The sequence below is a fragment of the Theropithecus gelada genome, chromosome 1 (assembly GCF_003255815.1).
Source record: "Theropithecus gelada isolate Dixy chromosome 1, Tgel_1.0, whole genome shotgun sequence".
NCBI lineage: Eukaryota > Metazoa > Chordata > Mammalia > Primates > Cercopithecidae > Theropithecus > Theropithecus gelada.
This window is the reverse complement of record NC_037668.1, coordinates 213,721,870-213,749,482: the sequence shown is the minus strand read 5'-3', so window position 1 is coordinate 213,749,482 and position 27,613 is coordinate 213,721,870. Positions and strand designations below refer to the sequence as shown.

General features: G+C 40.0%; 1 pseudogene; it reads right to left on the bottom strand.

The window, feature by feature from the left end:
- LOC112634777 overlaps nucleotides 1–21,180 on the bottom strand; it is a 33,329-nt pseudogene extending 12,149 nt beyond the window's left edge.
- Nucleotides 21,181–27,613: the final 6,433 nt, after the last annotated feature.

Sequence of the window (27,613 nt, the reverse complement as noted above, 5' to 3'; positions counted from 1 at the left end):
AAAAAAAAAAAAAAAAAAAAAAAAAAAAAAAAAAAAAAAGACTGGATATGCAGGTGGATTGGAGGGTGTGATGGGCAAAGAGAACAACACCTATGCATGTTAAAGTTCTTCCTGCACTGAGAGTTACAAACTTGAGACGGTATCCACTGAAGGAAAGTTATTATTCCACTTATAAGTTAGATATTCCACTTTTCCTTCCTTCCTTCCTTCCTTCCTCCCTTCCTTCCCCTCTCTCTCTCTCTTCCTCCCTTCCTCTCTTTCTCTCTTCCTCTCTTCTTCTCTTTCTCTCTCTCTCTTTCTCTCTTTCTTTCTTTCTCTCTCTCTCTTTCCCTTCCTCCCTCCCTCCCTCCCTCCCTCCCTCCCCCTCTCTCTCTCTCTCTTTCTTTCTTTCTTTCTTTCTTTCTTTCTTTCTTTCTTTCTTTCTTTCTTTCTTTCTTTCTCTTTCTTTTCTTTCAATATGGGGTCTCACTATGTTTCCTCAGCCATTGAAGAAACACAGTGACTGGTCTGCAACTCCTGGCCTCAAGTGATTTCCTGCCTCAGCCTCCTAAAGTGCTAAAATTATAAGTGTGAGCCACCCCACCAAGCCTCTCCTTTCTTAACTGCCTTTCTTGAATGGGACCTCATCTGCCCATTAGTACAAAAGCAGGCACACAAGACTATTGAGGTATGCAGGACTTAACAGCCATTAATTAGATTGTAGAAGATATCCACCTACTGGAGCCTAACCCTTATGCTTTAGTTACTATTCTGTCTAGAGACTTAAGCTGGTTTACTCTTGTGGACCTTAAGGATGCATTTTTTATTTTTATTTTTTGCACATCTCTAAGCTCCAACTCTCAGGACATTTTGCTTTTACATGGGAAGTTCCTGAGACTAGGATCAAACAACATTGTTGGACTGTTCTCTCTCAAAGTTTTAAGAATTCTCCCACCACTTCTGATGAAATCTTAACCAGAGATATAAGGATATCTAATTAAAAGAAGGGTCACATCCTAGTTGCCAGCAAGGGTGAAGAAGCCTCAGGCCAGAACACAATTTGGAACTTAAATTTTCTAGCTGAATAGGGCTACTAAAGTCTGCAAGAAAAAGGCCCAGATTTCCCCAGACTTCTGTTAAATACTTAAAATTTGAATTGTCACAAAGGTAGAGGAGTTTATACCTTGATCCAAAAGAGGCACTGGTGAAGGTAGCAGTACCTACTACCAGGAAACTATTGCATGGATTCCTAGGTATGACAGGGTTTTTCATATCTGCATGCCCAATTTTGAACTGGTAGCTAGGCCCCTTCAGAAAGCTTTTAAAGGAAGAGACAATGAGCCTCTCAATTGGACTCACGGACACCATAAGCCCTTCCAAGTTATTAAATAAAAATGACAGACTCATTGTTCCTGCTCTAGGTCTTCCAGACATTAGAATGCCTTTTGACCTGTTTGTCCATTAAAGGCAAGGGATTAACTTTGAGACATTAACCCCAAATCTAGGTAATGTGAGAAGATCCAATGCCTGTTTGTCAAAGCAGCTGGACGTAAGGGCTGAGGGATGGTCCATATGCCTGAGGGTGGTAGCAGCCACCTGTGATTTACTACAAGAAGCAGAAAAGGTCATCTTGGATCATCCCACTGCTGTATACACTTCCCACTGTGTACTTCCTCTATCAGAACCAAAAGGAGGATATTGACTTACTTTTGGAAGGTTAGGCAAGGACCAAGCCATATTAGACACCCAATCAGGACCTGCACTAATGATAAAAGGGGTACAGCCCAGAGGCTCTGGACTCAGAAAAGACAGATAAATTGAATGTACTTTGTTGAGAGCCACCCGGAATTTCAGGGATTTTGTTGGTATTTATGGATGCTTTCACTTGGATGGATGGAAGTATTTCCCCATCAGTTGGAAAAGGCTTCTGAGATTGTAACTGCTCTATTAAAAGAAATAGTTCCCCAATTTGGGCTACCCATATCTATTCAAAGAGACAGTAGAAGAGCCTTTATAACAAAAATAACTCAAGAAGTCTCTGGTGCATAGACATTCATTGGAAATTAAACGCTTCTTGGCAACCACAATCTACTGGCAAGACAGAAAAGATGAATCATGCTCTTAAAAAGACTGTAGCTAAAATTTGTCAGGAGACTAATTTACCTCAGGGATGAGGTCTTACCCATTGCTCTGCTTCAGATGAGAGTGGCCCCTAGAAGCAAACTCTAATTGAGCCCCTCTTAACTGTTACATAGGAGACACTTCCTATGCTCAAAGGATAGACTGGGGGACCTGGAGGGAAGCTGAACTAAAGAATTAGATGCTGTCAGGTGTGTTCCATCACTGGAAATCTCTCTCACTGCTATACATGAGTTCACTTCTAGCAGGTTAATATTGCCCGCAGATGTTCCTCTGCACCACCTCTGTCCTGGAGACTGGGTTTTATTAAAGTCCTAGAAGAATGAACATCTGGAAGATCAGCTTTGTCCTTGTTGGATCAGGCCTTACGAGGTGCTAATTGTGACCTGTTCTTCAGTCAAATTGAAAGGAGTCAAGCTGTGAATCCATCATACCCGTTATGCTGGTCCTAGTACAGTCTTTGGACTCACAGCACCTTGTATGCAGAAACACCTCCAGGAATGGAAACCACATGGTAGAACACCATAGCCAAGATCATCCAAACATCAGTTGGCAGTAGGCAGTACAAACCAGATACTGACTCCTCCAAATGGACCAATAAAGCTGGTCCGACTTCACATTGGTGTTTAAGAGATCACTCGCCTAAAGATAAGCAATGAACTACTCTCGGGTTCTTGTTTTACTTCTTGGTTTACTTGCTTGTCTTCTAATTCTCCACCTGCTCATGACTTACTGTGTGTTGCCTGATCGCTTTCTCTGCAAACAGTGCTAACAGGTCTTTCCTTAAGTAACCAAACATTATCGCTTTCTTTTGTTGTTGTTGTTGCATCTTCTCATTGATCATAATCTTCAGGGCCCTCTTTGGCTGTTTCAGGCCCCTAGTGTGGAGTCTTCTCTGTGTCCACTCCCACCTGAGCCAGTGCCTGCCCCTGTTGGTAGCATGAGGCTGCTGCCCCTCATGGAATGAGATGGAGTAGAGGGCCTGTTGACCAGCTCCATGTAGATCTCCTGCCTCGAGTTCAATAAAGGCAGTGCTTGCCTAGTAGCCAGTAGAAAGCACTAGAGCTTTGCCTGGCCATTGTTGGACCGGTTCTGCTCCCTGACTGCACACATATCCTTGTGTCACAGACATCCACCTTGGAAGGAGAGGAGATGGGAGTCTGAGGGCCCAGGATTGACATGGGGGCAGATAGGAGCCTCCCCAGCACTCCCTGCCATCCTGATATGGGGAAGAACATGACAAGGACCACCGGAGTTACAATCACCACCAACATGCTCTTGCCAGGATGGGCCCTCCCCTCAGGTTTCCTGTCCCCCACACTCAGGTGGAGGGTGTGGGGCTGCCCAGATGGGCTCACAGGCATGGCCTGGATTGGACTGGCCTGCTTTGGGCCACCCTGGGCTACCTTTGACCTCCTGGCAAGTGGCCAGAGGAGCTCTTAGAAAATCCTCTTTTATAGCCTAAATGGGTGGGCAGAGGTGGAGGATTGTGGAGACTTTTGAGCAAATGGTATGTTCCTAAACTGGGACAGAATTGAACCTCTGTAAATGAAAGAAGTAGAATGCTTTCACCTCACTGTGTTGTTCCCAGGGATGCTTTGACCTCCATAATGAATATTACTGGAGGTCAAAATAAAACTGGTAGTGGTGAAAGTTGCCCATGGTAAAAATCACCGTTGACAAAAAATTGGTGGGAGATAAATACTTTTAAAAATATTTGATATACATTATTTGACCTAAAGTGCTTATAAAGATAGAAATAATAATTCCTTGGGACAACTTAAAAGGCAGAATCTATAGTCAGCAAATCACGATGTGTAAGAGAAGTCAAGTTATTTATATAAAACATAATTGATCTTCAGACAGACATTTTCAGTAAATTCCAAATAAACTGAATCAATAAATTGTAATGAATAAATTATAACTGGTTTACTGTGCTGTGTTAGTCAATTTTCACACTGCTGATAAAGACATACACAAGACTGGGCAATTTACAAAAGAGGTTTAATGGACTTACAGTTGCACATGGCTGGGGAGGCCTCACAATCATGGTGGAAGGCAAGGAAGAGCAAGTTACATCTTATGTGGATGGAGGCAGGCAAAGAGAGAGCTTGTGCAATAAAACTTCTTTTTATGAAACCATCAGGTCTTGTGAGACTCATTCACTATCACAAAAACAGCATGAGAAAGACCTGCCCCCATGATTCAATTACCTCCCACCAGGTTCCTCCCATAACACATGGGAATTCAAGATGAGTTTTTGATGGGGACACAGTCAAACCATATCATTCCAGCCCTGGCCCCTCCCAAATCTCACGTCCTCACATTTCAAAACCAATCGTGACTTCCCAACAGTCCCCAGAGTTTTAACTCATTTCAGCATTAATTCAAAAGTCCATAGTCCAAAGTCTCATTTGAGACAAGGCAAGTCCTTTCTGCCTATGAGCCTGTAAAATCAAAAGCAAGTTAGTTACTTCCTAGATATGATGGGGTTATAGGTATTGGGTAAATACAACCATTCCAAATGGGAGAAGTTGGCCAAAACAAAGGGGCTACAGGCTGCCTGCAAGTCCAAAATCCAGTGGGCAGTCAAATCTTAAAGCTCCAAAAAAATGATCTTTGACTCCATGTCTCACATCCAGGTTACACTGATGCAAGAGGTGGTTCCCACGGTCTTGGGAAGCTCTGCCCCTATGGCTTTGCAGGGTACAGCCTTCCTCCCAGATGCTTTCATGGGCTGGCATTGAGTGTCTATGGCTTTTCCAGGTGTATGGTGCAAGATATCAGTGGATCTACCATTCTGGGGTATGGAGGACAGTGGCCTTCTTCTCACAGCTCCACTAGGCAGTGCCCCAATAGGGACTCTGTGTGGGAGATCTGACCCCCATATTTCCCTTCTGCACTGCCCTAGCAGAGGTTCTCCATGAGGAGCCTGTCCCTGTGGCAAACTTCTTCCTAGAGATCCAAGCATTTCCATATATCCTCTGAAATCTAGGCAGAGGTTCCCAAATGTCAATTCTTCCTTCTGTGCACTGGAAGGCTCAACATCACATGGAAGCTGCCAAGACTTGGAACTTGCACCTCCTAAAGCCACAGCCCGAATTATACCTTGGCCTCTTTTAGCTATGGCTAGAGCAGCTGTATGCAGGGCACCAAGTCCCTAGGCTGCACACTACAGGGGGATCCTGGGGCCTGCCTACAAAACCATTTTATCATCCCAAGCCTCTGGGCCTGTGATGGAAGAGGCTGCTGCAAAGGTCTGTGACATACCCTGGAGATGTTTTCCCCATTGTCTTGGTGGTTCACCTTCAACTCCTCATTACTTATGCAAATTCCTGCAGCCTACTTGATTTTCTCCTCAGAAAATGAGCTTTTGTTTTCTATCACATTGCGAGGCTGCAAATTTTCCAAAATTTTTATGCTCTATTTTCCTTTTAAAACTGAATGCCTTAAACAGCACCCAAGTCACCTCTTGAATGCTTTGCTGCTTAGAAATTTCCTCTGCCAGATACCCTAAATCATCTCTCTCAAGTTCAAAGTTCCACAAATCTCTAGGGCCGGGGAAAAATACTGCCAGTCTCTTTGCTAAAACATAACAAGAGTAACCTTTGCTCCAGGTCCCAACAAGTTCCTCATCTCCATCTGAGACCACCTCAGCCTAGATTTCATTGTCCATATCATTATCAGCATTTTGGGCAAAGCCATTCAACAAGTCTCTAGGGAGTTCCAAACTTTCCCACATTTTCCTGCCTTCTTCTGAGCCCTCCAAACTGTTCCAACCCCTGTCTGTTACCCAGTTCCAAAGTCACTTCCACATTTTTGGGTATCTTTTCAGCAGTGCGTCACTCTACTGATACTCTACTGATACTGATTACGGTATTAGTCTGTTTTCACACTGCTGGTAAAGGCACACATGAGAATGGACAATTTATAAAAGAAAGGTTTAATGGACTTACAGTTCCCATGGCTGGGGAGGCCTCACAGTCATGGTGGAAGGCAAGGAAGAGCAAGTCACATCTTACGTGGATGGTGGCAGGCAAAGAGAGAGCTTGTGCAAGGAAACTCCCCCTTATAATACCATCAGATCTCATGAGACTTATTCACACAAGAACAGCACAGGAAAGACCTGCCCCCCATGATCCAATTACCTCCTACCAGGTCCCTCCCATAACACATGGGAATTTAAGATGAGATTTGGGTGGGGACACAGGCAAACCATATCATGTGCTATATTTAAAAAGTATTAAATAGGCCGGGCGCGGTGGCTCAAGCCTGTAATCCCAGCACTTTGGGAGGCCGAGACGGGCGGATCAAGAGGTCAGGAGATCGAGACCACCCTGGCTAGCACGGTGAAACCCCGTCTCTACTAAAAAATACAAAAAAAAAACTAGCCGGGCGAGGTGGCGGGCGCCTGTAGTCCCAGCTACTCCGGAGGCTGAGGCAGGAGAATGGCGGGAACCTGGGAGGTGGAGCTTGCAGTGAGCTGAGATCCGGCCACAGCACTCCAGCCTGGGCGACAGAGCCAGACTCCGTCTCAAAAAAAAAAAAAAAAAAAAAAGTATTAAATAATTAAAATTTACTGTTGAAGTTTACTCTTAAAGTTGCTTCTCAACAAAACTTTTAAAATATTAGTATAATTCTGATGTCAGTGTTTATCGAGCAGAGATTTAAAACATTATGAGGGATGGAAGTTCTCTGAGGTAAAGTGGCTGGGTCAGAACAGCAGGGTCAATGGAAGGGCAGCATTGGCAAGGCCTGATGGACTTCTGTCATTTTAAATGTGACACAGAGATGACTATGTAAGTTATCCTGTGATCGAATTTGTAAGCAGCTGTATTAATGAGGTTACATCGAATAAACAATTTCAGTGGCATAACACTGTATGTTGCACCCCCCCTGGCATTGCTAGATGGGTGCCTAGGTTGGAGAGGCAACTTTCCTCCCCGTGGTCATCCAGGAACCCAGGGTGTTTCCTTCTTGTGCATTCACCATTCCTGTGAATGGTGATCATGTAAATCGGGTCATTCTTGTCAGACCCAGCTAAAACAAGAGTCCAGAGACCAGAGGGAAAAAGCACTCAGGGAATATTACATTGTTCTGAGAATGTAATTCTCTGCAAGCCCAGCTGCTGAAACTGCCTGCTGTAACCTGAAACCAGTTTTCTATTAGTTTCTACAATGACCTGCCAGGAAGCTAAGACTAGTTTCACCCACCACCACCACTCACCAATTAGAGGATGCCAATTCCCTAAAATTTTACTCATGCTGATGACCTTATTTTCAAAACAAAACATAACATAGCTCTTTTAATAAAACCTCCAATCTTCTTTTTGTACTTGGACATTCTGAAGACCTCTTGGACTATGTGTATGCCCTGAACTGCAATTTGTGCTTTCCCAAATAAAACATTTAAATTTACAGATTCACCAACATATTTTATTTTGACTTTGATATCTGGGGCTTCATCCCTACTTGCACCCATCAGCAGAAGAAGAAAGAGCATGAAGAAATGTCCACCAGGATTTTAGGGGCCTGGACTGGCAGTGGCTCCCATTAATCCCACGCCTCTTCCTTCGGCAAGAACTGGTCATGTGACTATGCATAACACAAGGGAGCCTGGGAAATGTAGTCCAACTGTGTGTGTAGAGAAGGGGAGAATGGATTTTGACAGACGACTAGAGTTCTCTGCAACAGTAAACAACTTGTTTGGATTTATTGTGTTTCTCCAATTTTTATTGAGTGTCTGCTGTATTCTGAGCACTGTGCTAAGAGCTAGACAGAGAGCTAATTCAGCAGCATCTTGACCTAGGAGAAGCTCTCAGTATTTAGAGGAAGATAAGACATGGTACAGAGTGCCTGCTATCCTAAGAGACAGAAGGATAAAGTGAAAGTCTTAGAAGTCCCATGAATTATTCTAGAACGGGAAACTGCCTGCAGAAGATAGTGATTACTTTTAGAAATAAACCAGATTTGTTTGATGGAGGGAGACAGCAGCAGAAGCTATGGAAGCATGTAATTTATGTACAAGATATATTAAGGTTCTGTGCGGCAATTAAAATCAGATTTTCAAAAACAATTGAATAGCATGGATTAGGGCTCATATTGAGTGAGAAAAGTAACTGGGAATGTAAGTTGATGCCGTGTTTGGAAAAACTCCGTGTCTAAGTTTAGGTGAAAGCATACAAATATGTTGGGTAATAGTTCTCAAATTTTATGAAATACACTGTTTAAGTAATCAGAAGGATTCCATCAATGGGCTTTGGTTCGATATACTATTTTCTCTAAGCCAGATATACATAGTTGTGATGTTGGCCAGTCATTCTCAACATTTCCCAGCACTGCGGCCCCTTTTCCCCGACCCCCTACCCTGCTATGAGACAGTGACCTGGTCTCTATTTTCTGTTCTGGAATCTATGTACTCAATAAATACTCCCTGAAATACCGCACTTGGAAGGAGACCTCCTTTTTACAATGTGAAATGAAGAAACAATGACCTCCTCTCGAAGTTATCTTCCAAACATTGATTCTTAGGAAATTTGGATATGATCTAACTGCAAGCCCATAGCGATATCTAAATTTGAATGTTGGCTTCTTTTGCTGACGCCAAATGCACAGCCCTGCAGCATTTGTGTGTCATGCTCCATGTGACCACCAGAGGGCAGTGCATGACTGCTATGACATTGTTTACTTCAAAATGTTTGCAAGTGAGCCTTCTTGAGAAAATTTTATAAAAACTTAGGAAATTAGTTTTTTCCTTTAAAATAAGAAATTATTTATTTTACAGCAAAGAAAGTTTAGAAGATTTAGTTCTGTACCTTAGTTCAAACTACCGTATTTTACAGTCTATAAGGCTCATTGTCAGCACCACAAAGCTGTCTAACCAATCTTCTTATCTATCCTGTGTGATAGGTTTTCTTTGTTCTCTTTTAAAGGTAAAAGTCTAAGAAAATGCTTCATAAATCCAACTCTCAGACCTTGAAGTGGAATACTTCTAGTTAGACTATGTAAAAACTTGGGTTGTACCTTGTTATTTTCACTCAGCAGATACCAAAAGGAAAAAAAAAAAGGAGAAAGAGAAAAAATGAAAAGAACCGTTTTACACCATGAATTTAGGCTTTCAGTCGATATGTTGAATTTATAACACTGAAGCATCAGAAGTAACCTAATAATGTCCTGCTCCATCCTTCCTTTCCATTGATAATTTTTAAAAAGGCAACCAAAAATATGTTTCTTTCATTCTTCAAAATAAGTTGCAAAGAAGGATCGCAACAGTGAATGTCCTCATCCACACCTCCGTTAACATCTCAATGTTGCTCACCATAACCTGCCATGAACTGATTCAGGAGCCACCTAGAGCTTTATTCACGGCTTTGGAATGTACCATGTTTCCTATACCAGAAGCCTGGTCAATGTCAGTGTCTCTCTGTTCAGAGGTCATTACAACAACTTTTGTCACGGCTGGCCTTGTCTTACCATTGTCAAAGAATCTGTGCATATCACGTTTTAAGACCACATTTCCCAAGCTATAAATGTTTTTCAAGAACCACAGGTACTTTCAGTAAGCTAGTTGTTCAAACTACAAAATTCTTACCCGTTTAAAAAAAATTTAATTGAAGGTTAATACCTCTACTTTCTGACAGAAGTACAGGGTTCATTATACCATGGGTGAAAACTAAACTTCATGTATACGAATGGCCAGAGAGGTCTGCAGTTTTACAAAGCCCTTAACATCACTCGAGTGCACTTGGCATTGGCCAGACCACAATGGGAAACATCCCAGCAAACTGAATAAAAGAGACTTTCCCAGTACACGATGGTCATCCAGGCTCCATGTCAGTCACATAAAAATTTGAGCAACATGTAATCCCACCCCCACCCTCACACCGAAGCCTTGCACCTCACAGAATATCTTGATGTTCCCCGTTACTAATGACAGCTGCTCCCATTTCTGCTGCCGTGGCAGGGAGTCTTGGCACTGTCTTAGCAGGGCTTGGAATATGATCAGTTACTATGTTTGAATGCACAAGTCTGACTCCTTCATCCCAAGTGCCATCATTTGGAAAAGGACATGGAGCGTAAGTTCTTCTGTGCTTTTCACCTACCCTAGCTAAGTACCATGTTTCTTCAAAGAGTGAATCTCTTGGGCCCTGGGGAACAGAGTTGACCAAATGATGGGTGTCCTCTCTGAGCTTCATGTTTTCCACAAAGATATCTGGTACCACACAAGTTCTTGAGCTACACCTTGATTTAAGATCCCATAAGCTTGCTGTTGTTTTATCAATAGCGGACCCTGGTGAGGCATCTTGTGTAACTTTAAGAGAGTACAGGGTGGCAGCTGAACCAGAACCATACAAGAACACTCCAGTCTCTTCCCTGATCATTGCTGAGGTGAGTACTGCGCTGGGACAGTTGTGGGGAACCATATACTGACGATGTGTACGTATTTCTGTTTTCATCGGATACAGCAAAGATGCCTTTGCTTTCTGATGGAAGAGTTCAGAACTATCCTTCATAAATGCCATCTCCACATTTGTATCAAAATAGATGTCTTCTAACTTAACATTCCCACAGGCTTCCAGGCCAGTCTAAACACTGTTTTTATCTCTGTTCTGATCATTAAGGAAGTCATTCCGCAACGTCCGAGACCAGTTTACAATATGGTGAGTGAAGGATCAAGACGCCAAAATTATTCAAGGTAAAATCTTGATCATTTCCCTCTTTCTGCAACTGGGCATGGATCTTTTTGCAGTCAACAGAATAGCAGTAATCTGATGCTCTCAAGCAGCACTGTATGGACCGTTTTCCATCTACTGTAGGACATTCAGAGAGCATATCAGGCTCATAAAAGTCATAGGCACATTGCATATGTGTCCCACGAAGCCCTCATTCAAAAATTAAAGTTGCATTTGACCTAATTAGCAGAGCTACCACTCCAACTCCACCTGTCAGTCTAACATTTCCTGTGGGATATACAGCAATATCTCCTACAACATCCAGGGCAAACTGTCCATCCCAGGAGCTGGACTCAATACAGTTAGCAACACTGAAGACAGCAGCTGGGGCTCCATAGAATGCATGAGTTGTGTCAGTTCCCTCTACGTCTATATCCCCAGACTCCTCAAACAGCTGCATCAAATTAGTCTTCACTGACTGATTTGTCGATGATTGTCTCTGTTCCACCTTCCATTTGCCCAATGCAATCATAGGAAAGGTCATTTCTCTCCACGAGATTCTGAACCACAGGCATGCCAAGAGAGTTGATCTCTTCTCTATGTGTGCAGAAGCCCATCTTGGCCTGGCCCAAGCCAATGGTATACTTTCCAGCATCTATATCAACATACATTTCCAACTTTGAAAATATTTCCTTGGCATGCCCCAGGTTTGATATCCATTCACTGTGTCCAATCCAGGCTTGTCTTGGACTTCCTGGCGTCGTGCTCAGTTTGGTGCCTGGAACTGGATCTGGCGGTGCTGTTGCCCCCTCTGCTGCCCTCCCAGCACTGCTCAGCTGCACACCCTGCAAGCCCAGGCCATGGGCCTAATCCTAGAGAGTTAGTAAAGAAATATTTATTTGCTTTTGTTTTTCTATTTAAATGGGAGGCCAGTGAAAACTCCACACTAGAAACAAATATAAGGCAATCCAGTAACTGGGAGATACACCTTGTGATGAGTGCAAACTCGTAAAATTATTTGTCCAACCTCAGGATTTGCGTCCAGATTCATCTCTCCCTCCTCCATTATAGACAGTGCATCTGTCTATAATGCACTAAAGATATTTGGTAATCACGTTACTTCTTCTTTGCATTAGGAATCTTTCGGTAGCAAGCAATCTGCTTATGGGACAGTGAGAATATAATGGAAACAAGGGAGGACAAAATACAGGTGATCAGCAGAAGGTCTCAGCCACAAGTGTGTCAAAGTGGACATCTCATTGTTAGCATAGGCAAGGTCTAGTATACATTGTCTGCTATCCCCAAAGAACTCAGTGTCTGTGTGCGAACTTTGCAAAAATCCTCCCTCCCTCCCTCCCTTCCTCCTCCTCTTCTTTCTTTCTTTCTTTCTCTTTCTTTCTTTCTTTCTTTCTTTCTTTCTTTCTTTCTTTCTTTCTTTCTTTCTTTCTTTCTTTCTTTCTTTCTTTCTTTCTTTCTTTCTTTCTTCCCTTCCTTCCTTCCTTCTTTCTTTTTCCTTCCTTTCTTCCCTTCCTTCCTTCTTTCTTTTTCCTTCCTTCCTTCTTTCTTTCTCCTTCCTTCCTTCCTTCCTTCCTTCCTTCCTTCCTTCCTTCCTTCCTTCCTTCCTTTCTTTCTTTCTTTCTTTCTTTCTTTCTTTCTTTCTTTCTTTCTTTCTTTCTTTCTTTCTTTCTTTCTTTTCTTTCTTTCTCTCTTTCTTTCTTTTCTGTCTTTCATTCTTTCTCTCTCTCTCTCTTTCTTTCTTTCTTCTTTCTTTTTTCTTTTTTCTGTTGCCCAGGCTGGAGTGCAGTGGCACGATCCTAGCTCACTGCAACCTCTGCCTTCTGGGTTCAAGTGATTCTCCTGCCTCAGCCTCCTGAGTAGCTTGGATTACAAGCATGTGCCACCATGCCAGGCTAATTTTTGTATTTTTAGTAGAGACAGGGTTTTACTATGTTGGCCAGGCTGGTCATGAACTCCTAACCTCAGGCGATCCACCCACCTCAGCCTCCCCCAAAATCCTTTATTTCTTAAAAGAGGATCAGATCAGAGTAATGACAAGCGATTATAATAATTTTGAGGGTGAGATTAGGTTTTATTACAATAACCTGGTAGTTGTGCTTGCTATAATCCTTAGCCCCCTGCACAGGACACTGGGCAACCTGAAAGCAGAGTCTACACCTTGGTTCCGACTACATCGCAGATTCTTAGCTCAGTACCTGGCCAAGCAGAGGTGCCAAGTACAGCTGAATGAAGGCACTTGGGTTGCAAGATATGACAAGAATACTACGATGTTGGAAATTGGGACTTTCCTAGAACAGCCCAGATACGAGGTCATCATAAATATGTGCCTTGATAACCTACCAGGTCCTTTAATCCCACTGCAACCCCCAGCCTGGACCTACCTGGTCCCAGGTATTTCCTAGAATCACGCTCTTGCTTTGCCTTCTCTGCTTACGTTGGCTTCCTTCATTGGCCTACTCTGTGTTACTTCACTCTAGGTCTTGGGGGTCACCTCTGATCTCCCTTGGATCTCCCTTCTCTGGATCTCCCTTCTCTGGGAACCCATTGGATCTCCCTTCTCTGGCTCACCTGCTGTCATGTTGTTTCTGGTTCTGCACTTGACTTGGATTGTAGCATTATCCCAACTCCAGTTAGAAGACCCCCCCAGCATGCTGACCCTGGGAGCCCTCACTAACCAAAGTTACCCCCTCACCTCACCTCTTCTGGCATCCCCTCTTGACATGGGAGTTCAGATGTCTACAGATGTGTAAGTAAGAAAAGTGGTTTCGTGTTCTCTTACTAGAAAATAATTCCCAACTTCTGAAAAATTAGTAGAAAATTGTGGGTTTATTTGCTTTGCTTCTTGGAATAAGAAAACTTGATGACATAAAATAGAAACTGCAATATTCTGATACCAATAACAAAGAGTAATTTAAATACTGCGGCCAGATAGAGTCCCTTCTTTTATGTTCATGACGCTGTCATTTAAAAACATGGCTCTTCAGATAAAACCTATTCTGCTGTCTAAGAATTTCTAGAAAAAGAAAGTTTTTTGCTTGTTTGTAAAAATTCCTTTTAACACAAATGGAACTTTAGAACTCAACTACTCAAATTGTTGCTTTTCATAAATGAGGCAGCCAGCACCCAGGGAAATGGTGTGTCTCGCCCAATGTCACCAATCCTTGCCCTGGCCTTGAGAGAGTACACAGGGTCTTATTCCACTTAGTATCTCCAGATTCCATGTCCATGTTTTTTAAATAGTAAGAGCTCAATAAATCTAAACAGAACTGAACTATACTGAGCAATGTGATAATGTCTTGAGATTTTCTTACTACTGGTTGTAGGTTCACCTTTGTTTCTGGTAAATCATGTTAAAATTTCTTGAGCAGAGTAACTTGAAATAGATAAGTCTCCTTTTCTGACACTGAGCAGGGAAGAATTATGCTGACCATTCTGATTAGCTTTCTGTATTCCCTGTGAGAAGCAGCACTCTAAAATCATCTGATTTGGGCTCAGAGCAGCCCAGATTGTAATATTATTTACCAGTTAATTGGAGGCAGGAAGCCAGTTCTGCTGCTCCACACACACCAGCAGAGACTTCAGAAGACCTTCATCCACTGCGGGAATGGCTGAATCCAGACGGTCTCTGAGGCTGTCTTTCCTCTTGGTCAGCTCCAAGTATGAGATTTATACATGTTGGAGAGGTTCGTGTTGCTGTTAGAAGGTAGGTCTTTCAGAATATTAGATTTTGTGGAACTAAAGTTTAACAACAGGATTTTACTTATAAAACAATAACTATGTGAATGTGTAAAGCTTGGTATGGCTATACATCAGTGGTGTTTTATTCATTAAACAATTTATTTAACTATAAGATTGCCTAAAATATAAGCTTTTCAGAGAAATGAGCATGCCTGGTGATTTATGATGCACAGAAAGACCTGATCTTCTGGAAAAGGAGCAGAAATAAGTTATGTGAGTACAACATGAAATGCAGAATTGCAGAATTCTAAAACTGCTCTTCTCCACTTTTGCTGCAGTAACTGAAAAAATCATGGCATTAATATTGATCTTTCACAATTTTTTGACAAATAAAAATTGTATATATTTAATATGTACAATCTGATGCTTTGATATATATATAATGAAATGATTATCATAATTAAGCTAATTAACATATCCATCGCCTTATATAGTTACTTGGGGTATGTGTGTGTGTGTGTGTGTTGAGAACATTTAAGATCTACTCTCTCAGCAAATTTTAAGTATTACTGTATAGTTACCATAACTATACAGTATTAGTATTATTGTTAAGTATAGTTACTGTACTGTGTATTTGATCTCCAAAACTTATTCATCTTACACTCGAAAGTTTGTGCCCTTCGGCTAAATCCCCCAATTTCCCATTCCTCAGCCCCTCACAGCCTCCCTTCTACTCTCTGTTTCTTTGAGTTCGACGTCTTTAGATTCCATGTGTCAGTGAGAATATACAGTATTTGTCTTTCTGGTCTTATTTAATTTAGCAAAATGTCCTTTATGTTCATCCATGCTGCCACAAATAGCTGGATTTCCTTCTTCTGAATCACATTATGTATATATCTCATCAATGGTATAGCATGTGTCAGTACCTCATTACTTTTTAAATGCTGAAGAATATTTCATTGTACAGATATGCTACCTTTGTTTATTTGTTCATCAGTAGGTAGATGTTTGGATTGATTCTGGGGTTTTTTGGCTATCATGAATAATACCTCTTTGAACATCTATGTAAAAGGTTTTGACATATACATTAGCTTTTCTTTCTCTTGGGTATTTCTAGGGATAGCGTTGCCAGCACCAGCCCACCCAGATGCATCTCATAAGGTTTCCATATTTTATGTCTTTGCCAATCTTGAAGTCACGCTTTCTCTTGCGAAAAGAAAAGGTGACACTTTCTCTCCTCCTTTACACTTTCACACTCTTCCTATAAAATTAAAAGCCAAGTTAAAACTCAAATATATCTATTTTTTAAATCATGGCAATCAGCAAGTGATCCCATGGAATTTCAACTTTTTAAATTAAATGAAAAGGTAATCTTTTAATTGAAAGCAAAGCCAAGTGGTTGCTGAATATCTATCCTGTGTTGGAATTACTGAGGATGTGTCAGTGATAGTCTGTTCAGGGCCCATAGTTCTGTCTGGCGATCAGAGCTGGCCTTCACTCTTTCTTTCCCAGCTGTCTTATTCTTAATGTCTGAAGGGTTTCCAGAGTTACTTTGATCTATTTTTTGGACATACATTTTTTTGGACAAAAACATTTCACATTTGAGCTTTTTTATAAAGAAATTTAATATATGGTTTCCTAGCTAGTAAGCAAATAAATAATGTTATGTTGATTTGTACTTATTTGGGCCATTTAAAAATTGTGATAAAAGATAATAACACTAAATTTACCTTACTAACGACTTGAAGTATACAACTCAGGGATAGTAGATCTATTCACATTATTCATTTCCAGAAATTTGTTATCGTACCAAACCAAAACTTGTTGTCCATTAAACAACAACTCTGCAATCCCCCTAACACTCATCCCATAGGAATCTCTACTAACTCTGTTTCTGACTTTGCCTATTCTAAGTTCCTCATACATATAGAATCACACAATATTTGTACATTTCTGCCTGGCTTATTACATTTAGCATAATGTTGTTAAAGTTCATCCATGTAGTAGATCTCATTTCTTTTAAAGGATGAGTGGTATCCCATTGTATGTGTTGATGTTTACTTGTAGAATAAGTAATTTATATATTTTCTCCATGAACAACTAACTGAAAGGCAAAGTAAATTACTGATAAAAGAGACTAGAATTGGCTACAAATGGAATCCTGGAGATGTTATTTACTCCCTAATTTAACCAATTTTCTAAGTAAAACAATGAAAAGATAAGTAGGACTTGCTACGTTTTGGTTTTTTCACATGCTAATCATATAGACAATATGCCCACAGACAGCACAGTAAAACAGTGAGAACAAATTCCTAACTGTCTGTTAAGAAATGCTGGAATATTCAACATGAATTCGATCCTATGACCCGGGTGTACATAGAAACTGTTTATTCAGGTTTGCCTCTTGTTTAAATCTGCATATTATAGTGAATTATTACTGTTAGTATTTTTAAATTAAGACGGAGTCTTGCTCTGTCACCCAGGCTGGAGTGCAGTGGTGTGATCTCGACTCACTGCAACGTCTGTCTCCCAGATTCAAGTGATTCTCCCACCTCAGCCTCCCGAGTAGCTGTGATTATAGGTGCCCACCACCATGCATGGATAATTTTTGTATTTTTAGTAGAGACGGGGTTTCACCATGTTGGCCAGGCTGGTCTTGAACTCCTGATCTCAGGTGATCTGCCTGCCCCAGCCTCCTAAAGTGCTGGGATTATAGGCGTGAGCCACCACACCCAGCCCTAGAAAGCTCTGCATTTAGTTAATTTTCCGTCTTGTTTTATTGATCTGCGTAGAGCATGCAATTTTTGTGTGTGTTGGGTAGTTTATGTTCTGATGCTCATGGAATGCCACAGAAGTCAAAGACCAAGGATATTTTGCTGTAAAAACCAACATGTGCTCACGTTAGAAAAACAAAAACAAAACGAAGGTTTTCTTTCCTCTGGGGAGATGCTGTTTTGTCTCTTGAAGAAGCTTGGTAAGCCTCAGTGTAGGATGTACATGATGGTTTCACATGAGACACGTTTTAAAAATCCTCTCTGATACCCTTTTTTATGTCTGATGGCCAATCTCAATCAAAAGAAGGCTTTCCCCTGCTCTGTGACGAGTGACTCTCAGCATGAAGCAAGTTAGATTCCTCCAGTCAGCAATTTGGTTTCAGTCTCAGACTTTCAATTGAAACTAAAAGAAGGGAGGAAGGAAGGAAGGAAAAAAGGAAGGAAGGAAAAAAGGAAAGAAAGGAGAGAAGAAAGGAAGGAAGGAAGGAAGGAGAGAAGGAAGGAGAGAAGGAAGGAAGGGAGGAGAGAAGGAGAGAAGGAAGGAAGGAAGGAAGGAGAGAAGGAAGGGAGGATAGAAGGAAGGAAGGAAGCATGAGTTCATTTTATAAAACTTTTATCCAACATGTGTGATGTATAGAACTCCATCTTGGAATTCCTGAGAGATATATCCTAACACCATCTCAATCCCCAACTTTCCAAAACCACGGTGACACTTCACAGGAGTGACTGTGTGCAGAGGAGAAGACAGGAAGCAGTAACAGCAGCCCTGGGCTGGGCTCAGGTGCTCTGGACACAGATAACAGGTTTACAGAGGGGCCTGCAGCTCCCTGGGCAATGGACAGCAGCCTTCAGCATCGAACCCAAACCAGACACCCTCTCTCAGAGCTAAGGGCCTAGTGGACACCAGGCTTCATTCTCACCAGCTCAGGGACTGGACAAGACCAAGCCTGCAGTGGGGCAGGGGTGTGGCAGGCAGAGGCCAAAAGAAGCCTCAGCATCTACAGGTCTCTACGTTACTTCTCACTCTCCCAGTGACTCAATTTTTCAGATATTTTACATCCTAATGTGGTAGGCAGGGCACCTTGTAGTGACTTTGCACCTGTGGATCTTGGGGCATCACTGTTTGTTTCTTGGCAAGTGATTGAGGCCTGCCTAACTCTGCACAGGGCCAACTAATTAGAGCCGCTTACTCAACAGAGTGCAGAAAATATCCACAATGATTAGCAGATCTGTTCAGGAATTTTGAGTTGCTTTTTGTGTGTTTTAAAATTTCGTTTGTTTTTATATTTACTCTGTTAACTAATGGCATATGTTTGTGTGTGCACAGGGTTTAGAATGACAAGGTAACAACATAAAGGCAGAGCGGCTTTGTGGTTAGAGTGAAATGTTGTTCAAACATGCCATGCCTCCTCCCCACCCTACATTCATTTTTTTCTGTTAAGGCATCATGTCTCCAGGAGGCTTTCTTTAATAAAACTGCTTTTGAATTATTTAATAAAAATAGCCTCTATTCTTTGCACACTTACAATATGTCAGGCATTTTTTTGAATACATGGATATTATATCTCTATTTGACAGATGAGAACACTGAGACTCAGAGAGTAAGTTCACAAGAACTCTAAAGCTAGTGAGTGAGTAGCTGAGCTAGAATTAGAAGCAAGTGTATTTGAGTCTTGTAGAAAGATAACTCCCCAGATTAAGCAGTTGTATGTTGTTACTGTCTACCTCTGGCTTGGACTGGGACAAACTAATGTGTGTTAGAACAATGAGTAAGCGCATGTCAGTGGGAGGCAGGGCAGGTGGACAGTGGCAGAGACAGCTGCCTGGGACATGGAAAAGCCATGCACCCCATTCTTTAAAGCAACAGCATTGGGTTCACTCTCACCTGCACTAGAGTTGGGATTTCTTCATTTCACCTTTTGTTTTGTTACCTTGCTGAATTGACTTATTTTTCTCTGATTCCAGGTCAATCAGAAGGATTTGTTACAGATGGTTTTTGGGTTAACAAGGGCTAATGATGGAAAAATCACATTCTAGAGTAAAAGCTTGGGGGAAAGAGTCTGGAATCCAAGGCTACCAGAGCAGGCTGTGGAAAGAATGAAGTAACATGAGCCCAAGCTGACAGAGCTGGAGGAAGGGTTCTGGGCTCAGCAATGTCAGGACAGCCAAGCAGGAAGCAAAGGCCCAAGGAGGTACCAGGGATCTGACATCTGCATCGATCAGTGGATGGAATTAACAGACCGGAGTGAAAGCCGGAGACCTAGTGGTGATGAATCCCACCCTTAGAGGACTGAGGGTGGCCTGGCTGCCATCCAGCTGGGCCATTCTGATGGGTCAGTGCCCAGGACTGATCAATCAGTGCCCGTGCCCAGCAAGTTGAGGCCTGTGTCCAGCTGCTCAGGGGATATGCTGAATATGGTCCCTGACTAGTATGGCTGCGAATTCAAGCTGGGAAGCATGTGATCATTAGAAGACCTATTTCCAAACCCAGAAAAAATAGGAGCCCAGGAAATTAGCTGGATAAGAAGTTTTAAAAATGCATGGTTAATGTAACAGATCTCACCTATCTGAGATCCACGTCTATTCACCATCATTAAATGCCTCCTACTTAACGTGGGCTGACAGGGGTTAGAGAGTGAGCACTGGCAGCCAGAACGTGGAGAACTCTAGAGATGTTGTTTTCTGTGTTCCCAAGCTTTGTACACTGCCTGGCTCTTAGTAAGCAACCAATATATATCTGTCGATTACAGAAGTACAGCTCAGATTCCCAGGGAGTTTTCAGCCATTGTGATTTTCTAAGTAATGTTTCTATAAGCACCTAACAAATCATTGCATTATTAGTAAACTTACAATCTGTAAAACAAATTAGTAAATTAATATCACAAACTTACTATTTAGTTCACTCCTTTGTTTAATGACACAATCTTGATTTTATTCTGATAATCTCTCATTGAATAAACAATGAGTTCCCAGGTGCCAGAATGACTTGAGAAATCTTTATTACAACTCCTGATCCATGATTGAATTTGAACGTGTGAATTGCTGAAGTCTTGAACACTTAAAGGAAATAATGTAATACAGTTAGTTGATGTCTAGGTCTTCTCTGACCTTCTATCCCTACCTCATCCTAGAGCACCGGGAACCTTCCCTAGCACAGCAGTAAGGTCCCAGCATGACAACTGCTCTGTCACTGACCAGCTCTGCTCCTGACTGTAAGCTCCATGGGGCCAGAGATTTATCTAGCTCACCCTTGTATTTCTAGTGTCCACTCGGCTGATTGCATTGTCATGGTAGGTACTCAATAATTTTTTATTAAATGAATGAATGATGGTGAGCCAAAATTCACAATCTGATTATTGGCCTTTGTATATCTAAACTTTTAATACCATGACATAATAGAATATTTGATACTGACAAATTTTAGTTGTATTGTTACTGTGAAAAATTAAATTCTTACAGTTAATAGAGTAAGACAGTGCTGTGTATGACTTTCTAAAATCTTTTGGAAAAATATATAGTTGGGTGCTTTTAAGAATATATTTAAAGTCAAAATAATGAATTTTGAATATCAAATAATGAATATTTGAACAGTTATTCCTTTTATTTTCTAAGTGGCACAAGACTCTAAAAGCTTTATGCTATGGAGACATTTATTTTCAAAGTTCTGCTTTCAATTTTGAAGAAATTTCTATACAAGCAATATATATTTGTAGTAGAACTATTTAAAAATAAAATGAAGGAAGAGGAAACAAATTACTAGAAATAATGCATTGTCCTAACATCCAGGTATAATCAGAGTAAAAGCCTGGCAGAAAGATTCTGGAATCCAAGAATATTTTTGCTCTATACCCATACCTTTACCATATCTTCATCTCTTTGTCTCTCTCTTTCTCTTTTCTTAACCCTCTCACACTCATGCATATGTACGTGTGTCTCTCTGTATGCATGTATGTATGTGTTTCTGTCTGTGTGAATGTGTTTCTGTGTGCATGTGTTTGTGTGTGTATTTCAATGCAGATGCAAATTTATATTTCAAAATATAATTCTCCTCTCACAGCTCCAATGTAAACATAGGAAATGAGTTGGCAGTGGAGCTGTGGAAGAAGGAAAGGTTAGCAAGGCCAGTCTTGATGGTCAGATGTGTGTGTCTGACTCAAAATGTAAATTATGTACTAATCCTTCAATGTACATGCTACATCCTATCATAAACTTTGATGCCTGGGGAAAGTATGACCAGTCATTTTTATATTTTTCTAGAAGACTTACTATTTCATTTGTAGTTCTTTCAACTTTTGCCTGAAGAATTGCTTTTTGTGGAATGTCTGTAGGTGGTCTCTAAGGGACTCCACAGAAAAAGAGCCAAGCCCCTCTTATGTCTGGTCTGCAACAGGTATCACCCTACTACTGTGAATTCCACTAATTGAGGTCGAGTTTTTGAAAAAAACCAAATATCTCAGCAGGAAATCTATAATACAATAAAACTGCTAATCATTCTGTGACAGTATAATATGTAAACTCATTACAGTAAATTCTATATATTCCACTCTTTTAGATTCTTCCAGGCCCCTTTTCAGCTACACATTGAAAATTGGATAAATATACCCAGTAATGGGATTGCTGGGTCTGGGTATATATTCAGAGGGATATAAATTATTCTACCATGAAGACCCATGCACGCAATGTTCATTGCAGCATTATTCACAACAACAAAGACATGGAATCAACCAAGATGCCCATCAGTGACAGATTAGATAAAGAAAATGCGGTAAACATAAACCATTCAATACCATGTAGCCATAAAAAGAATGAGATCACTGCTTTTGCGGGAACGTGGATATAAATGAGGCCATTATCCTTAGCAAACTAACTCAGGAACAGAAAACCAAATACCGCATGTTCTCACTTGTAAGTGGGAGCTAAATGTTGAGAACTCATCAATACAAACAAGGCAACGACAGACACTAAGGTCTACTTGAGGGAGGAGGTTGAGAGAAGGGAGAGGAGCAGAAATAACAACTATTGGGCATTAGGCTTCATACCTGGTGATGAAATAATCTGATGCAACAAATCCCCAGGAGACAGGTTTACCTATATAACAAACTTGCACATGGATACCCAAACCTCAGATAAAAGTAAATAAAAAAAGAAAATTGGGTAAGTACCCCCATAATTCTGTACTGTCCTCTTGCATCCACTTCTGGTGTCCAGTAATAAGAATATTCTGAAGGGTACTACTACCAGCTTCTGCACTGTGCAGTGGAAATTTTGGATGTGAATCCTACATATTAGCACACACACTTCACCATGCAGCTGCTGATTAATTCATTTTTCTTAGCTATACCAGTTTCAATTTCTTAAACTATCAAAGATTGGCAAAGAAAAAAAGGCTTGGACATGTTGTTTACTCTTTTTTCAGTTTTGCTGAGGTATAATTGACAATAAAAATTGTTCATATTCCAGGTGTACAATGTGATATTGTGAGATACATAAACACAGTGAAATGATTACCACAGTGAAGCTAACTAATATATCCATTGGCTCACATGGTTACCTTTTTTTTTTTTTTGGTTTGTGGTGAGGATACTTAAGATCTATTCTCAGCAAATTTCAAGCGTACAACACATTATACTTGACCCTTGAACAACACAAAGGCAAGGGGCACTGACTCACTGTTCAGTCCAAAATTTACATATTAACTTCTGATTCCCTCAGAACTTAACTCCTAATAGCCTACTATTGAGGTATCAGCCTTGCTGATCACATAAAAGTTTGATTAACACATATTTTGTAAGTTATATGTATTATGTACTGTATTCTTTCAATGAAGTAAGCTAGAGAAAAGGAAATGTTACTAAGAAAATCATCAGGAAGAGAAAATATATTAACCATTGATTAAGTGGAAATGGTCATTATAAAGGTCTTCATCCTTGTCGTGTTGACATTGAGTAGGCTGAGGAGAAGGAGTAAGAGGAGGGGTTGGTCTTGCTGTCTCCGGGGTAGCAGAGGCAGAGGAAAGTCTGTATATAAAGGAACCTACACAGGTTGCTCAAGTGTCAACTGTATTATTAACTATAGTCACCATTCTATATAGGGCTCCAGAACTCATTCATCTGATAACCAAATGTTTATACCCTGTGACCAACATATCCCCATTTCCCCACCTCTCTACCCTGGTAACAACCCTTCTACTCTCTCTTTCTATGAGTTCAACTCTTTTGGATTCCACACAAAAGTGAGATCAGCAAGGAAAAAATAATTATAAAGATATGTAAGATAAGTAAGGATAAAGGTATTATCCTTGTATTTGTGCTATTCACTGTCTGGACTTAAAAGACACCATTCCTCAGTTAAATTTCAAACATATTATATATATTTGCATATCATATATACATATATCATCTTGCTCTCTACTATATATATATATCTAGTGTGTATATATATAGTAGTATGTATAATACTATATGTAGTAAATACATAGTGTTATACCTAGAATCAAATGGAATTATACTATAAATGTTTTATAATCTAATGTTTGGCTTTAGAATATATCATGAATATCATTCCAGGTGACCAACTTTAAACTCTGGTTTTCTATAGCACTTGTTTAGTTTTGCATTATTTTCTCTGCCTGTGCAGCAGGTATGTATCATGCTTTGCCAATGCATATGAAGGCAACATGGAAGCAGGATTTGTGTTGTGCCTTCCATAGCCCTTGATAGACTCATGGATACATTAATGCTATTTAATAAGTGATTATAAAATTAAATTAGTGAATAGTATTGAATCTAGCTAGACACTGTTTCATATTTAAGTGTTAAGGAGTGGACATTATACAAGGTGATCAAAAAGGTAAATGGGCTAGGAAGTTGAGTTCTGTGTAAAACAAAAGCCTTAATTGGTTATAAACTGTTCATTCCCACCTGTATTTGACAGTCCTATGTTCAAAATTTAGTCTTAAATTAATACAACAGTGACAATCTTAAATATCAATCATTAGAACTTCAGTTATAGAACTTCAATTACAACAAGGGCCTAGTCCAATGTAGGATGAAAATTCTTTAAAATTTTTTATAATCACACCAATAATCTGAAAATTCCTTGATATTTTTTAGCATTCACAATAATAAAAAGTCAAGGAAAATATTGTCTTTCACATCTGGAAAACAGTATATAGTTAATACCAAACTGTAGTTAGATATGAGTAGTAGAATGTATATAATAAGAATGATAAGCGTATAATGTTTTCTAACTCTATGCCTAGGCCATGGTACATTTACATTTCACATTAAACATTAAAGCAAATGGAGATAACTTTAATCTCTAAAGATGTTTTATATCTCCTTTGTTATTTACAAGAAAAGCAAATGGGTTTACCTAATATAATGAAACTGGGCAGAGATTTATATAATAAGATGAATTTATTAAAGAAAACTCAATATATCAGTTTTAGCAGCTGAAATATTGCTTCAATTTTAAAATAACCAGTTCATTGGGATTTTATTTAGGAAAGGCAAGAAACTAAAAGAAAATAATTAATGACAATATAATAAATCTAAACACTTTGGCAGAATACATACTTCCTAAATATTATACTTGTCTAGGATTTCACTTTGAATATATTGTATTCTTTTGGAGAAAGTTTCATTTGGAATATCAACTGTAATTCAATAAATTTCATTATAAAAATAGTTTTTTTGTTATCCTGTTATTTTCTTGTTACATGAAATACCACTGTCATGTAGGTGTATTTACAATGAATATGTTTCAACAAACATTTTCTATAACAACACAATCTCCCACGTGTATGCAATTGTTTGGGACAAAGAAAGATTAGGAGAGAGACAGGCAAAATTGACCTAAAACTGATTTATCTGGTAGACTAACCCCTTTGACTTCACAATCTCTAATACCCCAGCTATTAACATCTAAACTTCCAAAGCGGAGAGGAAAATAACCCAAGAATTAGCAGCTAGGAGATAATTTCCCTTTTATGATTTAGCCTGCTAGTAGGGAAAATTTTCCACTTACAGCAGCACCTGCCAAGGAGGTACAAAACTGAATACTGTGTTAAAGTACAGTGGTTCTAACCAGCTAAAGTTGTTAAAGGGCCATTAACCTTGAGTGATTCAATACATTGGATCCCCAGCAGACTGAGCCAAAGTCTCTGTCCTGGCCAATGAACAGTGAGACTTGTATCAGCTAATCTCACACAGACACTTCAGGAACGTTTCTGGGAATCCAAAGGTCTAGTACATGCTGAGACATCCCCTCAATTTCTTCCCCTTTATGAAAATGTGGGGAGGTTATTTGAAGACTCAGGAAAAAGTCAAACAACATCTTGTATGGTTGGGATTTGTCCTGCATAGTGCTGCATATCTCTTAGATAAGTGATGCTATGTGGCATTACTACACATAGGTCTAAGACAAAGAGGTACCTCTTGGTCAGAAGACAAGGGTCTAAAAACCAAAAGATACCTCTCACACTCACATATAATAATCTAATATTTAAGAATTTTACTTCTCCTTCCTGTAACTCTGAGCTTTGCTTGTAGTAGTGTTTTAGATACAAATAAAGGAATCCTTAAAACCATATGCAAAAGTAATTCTCTTGCATTGGAAGTTGAATCTGCCTCTTAATCATTTCATGGTATTCATTACAGGCAAACAGCTGAATCGTTGTGGTGCTACTTGAAGTGGTTAATACTAACCACAAGGAAAAACAGAAAAACTACATAATGGGTATAGGAGGAGTATGGATAAAATTCAGATGATCTCAATGGAGATTTTTAAAATTTCATATTCTCATATTTTTTCATAAGAGTATGTCAGGATACACTTCAATATACATCTAAGATGGACTAAAATGGATTCGATTTACTTTCCTGCTTAAAATAACTAAAAAACAGAATGTATAAAACATACAAAATATATGAAGCAGCTGTTTGCTAGACAATGAACATTAAGCAACAAGGGACAGTGATCCTTCAAAGACGAGAAATAAACTGAAAAGCCAGATGTTTGCCCCGATTTACTACTAGGGAAAGTTTACAGACTGTGGTGCAGAAAGGGGAACGTGGGCAGTGCCCAGAATCTTGCAGAGTTGTGGAGATGAATCTGGGAACCCGCAGCGGACAAGGCAGTTATATTTTCCAGGACAGAGCTGTGCCAGAGAGAAGATTGACAGAGAGAGAGCCCAGATATCTGCAGAGAATCCCCTAGCATGTTCAGATCAGTTCTGCATGTGATGAAACTACTCAAGTGTGGAGAAATAATCACCAAAAAGAATTACAGTGAATTATCCTTGGAGCTCATACAGGGCTGGAAATAGTGCCTGTTCCCAAAGGTAAAAGTGAAAAACATAATTCGTAGAGCATCTGCTAAAGGACTGAGAAGGATGCTGTCTCCAGGGTGGGAAACATTAACAACTCTAGATTGAAAAACTTTTGATCCCACCAAATGCAATAAAAAGCAAGACCCAAAAGGATCAAACTAAAATTAATTACATCCCAGAGCAAAACTGAAGAACATTTCTAGCAATGCAAAAATATCCAGCACACAAGAAGACAAAAATCCGTTATTTTCTTCCAATAAAAACTTACTAGGAAGGAAGGAAGGGAAGGAAAGAAGGCAGGAAGGAAGGAAGAGAGAGAGAGAGAGAGAGAGAGAGAGAGAGAGGGACAGGAGGAAAAAGGGAGAGGAGGGAAGGATGAAGGAAGGAAAAAATGAAGGAAGGAGGGTAGACAGGAAGGAAAGAAGGTACAACTCATATTAAAGAAAAAAATCCCTGAATGGAAACTGACCCATAATTAACAAAGATGGTAAGATTAGCGAACAAGTAACTTAAAACAGAATTATATCTTAATTCATTCTGCTCACTATACTAGAGGAAATATACTAGTGAAAACACTGACCAACTCAGATATAGAGGACATAAGAAAGAGAGAAATTAAACTTCTAGAGAGAAAAAATACAAGGTGTGAAATGAAAAACACGCTGGATGAGATGAATGCAGATTTTATACTGCAAAAGAAAATACTCGTAAATTTTAAGACAGGGCAATAGAAATAATCCAACGTGGATAGAAAACATGGAAAAAGAGTTTTATTAAACAAAAAGAGCATCAGTGAGCCTCGGGACAACTTCAAGGGTCTTTTGTAGTTGCAATTAGAGTCCCTGAAGGAGATGGTAAAGATAGAGTTAAAAAAATTTACAATTTGAGGGCCACATTTTTTTCTCTTTCTTTCTCTTTCTTTCTTTCTTTCTTTCTTTCTTTCTTTCTTTCTTTCTTTCTTTCTTTCTTTCTTTCTTTCCTTCCTTCCTTCCTTCCTTCCTTCCTTCCTTCCTTCCTTCCTTC